The sequence below is a fragment of the Symphalangus syndactylus genome, chromosome 17 (assembly GCF_028878055.3).
Source record: "Symphalangus syndactylus isolate Jambi chromosome 17, NHGRI_mSymSyn1-v2.1_pri, whole genome shotgun sequence".
Classification (NCBI taxonomy): domain Eukaryota; kingdom Metazoa; phylum Chordata; class Mammalia; order Primates; family Hylobatidae; genus Symphalangus; species Symphalangus syndactylus.
The window spans coordinates 64,564,154-64,565,611 of NC_072439.2; the positions used below are offsets into that span (position 1 = coordinate 64,564,154).

General features: G+C 29.1%; 1 non-coding gene across 1 annotated transcript; it reads left to right on the plus strand.

The window, feature by feature from the left end:
- The first annotated feature begins 987 nt into the window (after positions 1-987).
- On the plus strand, positions 988-1,067 carry LOC134733385 (small nucleolar RNA SNORD121A). The gene has a single exon (XR_010116830.1). It is a non-coding gene; the product is annotated as a small nucleolar RNA SNORD121A (small nucleolar RNA).
- Positions 1,068-1,458: the final 391 nt, after the last annotated feature.

Below are 1,458 nucleotides of genomic sequence, written 5' to 3' on the forward strand. Positions count from 1 at the left end.
CATAAAACTGTTGACCAAAAATTGGAACCAAATTTGTAGAAAGCATGTAGTACTCAGAACATGCAGGAACCTGTTTCTCAAAAGGCTGCAGAAAGTTAGCTGTGATAGGATACTGAGGCATAGAATGTGGGCTCCCCATTAACTATACTTGTTGATTCATCTTCAATACTGGAGGTAGGAAATGCAGGAAGGGAGTGATTTGCTCCAGTTTTCAGGAGATTGAGAGGTTGGGAAGTAGGTTTTGGAGAAAGAAATTTATACTTTAACAAGCCAAACTAAATTAACAAAACAATCCTTGGATATTGTAAGATGTAGAAGCTTCAGGATTAGCATCATGATTCGTTTATCCAACTCAAAAGTTTCAATATTGTGCATTCTTTTCTGATTTATTCCCACCAAATTTTATTTATCTAAATCATAAGCAATTAAGATTATGCCTTGAGTATTTTATTATCTTATTTGTGTTTAAATGCAAAGGCTTCTACTAGCATTTTAAATTTAGACACAAAAATATTTAATTCTATCATTTGCTGAAATGTTATATTCCCATTGAACTTCAAAAAAATGAATGCAATTTCAGTAAGCAGTTTTCTTTTTCCTTAGTTACATTTTAAGTACTGTTTTTTAAAAATAAATCACATCTAAGAGAATAATTTGGGGAATATACATATATTGGAGAAATTCAAAGAACTGTAGAAAATGAGTAAATCAAAATATTTCGATCAAAACTCTAGATCAAAATGCTAGAGTTTTCTACTCCTAGTTTTATGGTTAATTAAAATTTTATACAATGGGAAATTAATTTTGCCATAAAAAATCAATGTATTTTCTTCATTATATGCATATTGAACTGATTTTATCTTGAAACTAGATTTTCATTATATTCAAAAGAAAAGGTTATTTAAATTACAAAGAGTAAAAAGAAAACTTTTTAAAGCATAAAATTGCCTTGTCTTTGGAATTTAGAAAAAGCTTTAATTTTAAATTATTTAAAACAATGATGTGGTAATTTCCAAGCACATATCTGATGATTCCATGTGGAATTTAACTACCTGAGTTTCCTGGACAAAGATAAAAATTTTTTTATGGTTTGTCGAATTCTTTGAACTGATGATCACTCTTGAGATTGAAAGCACCCCTTTCTTCTGAATGATGTTTTCCTTGTATTTTGTTTCACATTGTGTCTCTATAAGTAGTATATTCGATTTCTTACTTGTTTTCCAATTAAATGCAAAAGTTTATCAGAAAAAAAAAAATTTAAATTATTTAAATGTTATATCAGTCTGGTCATAGTAACATGTTGTTTTAGTTCCCACCTGTGGAGGTTAATGTACAAAAATTACAGTAGCTTGACATAGAATGACCAATTAGTGAGATGGCCACAAAGATTATTATTTTTTAAATGTTTCTGTCTTTACACAGACAGTTTTTAACAACCTGGTGAAATCCTCCTGAATG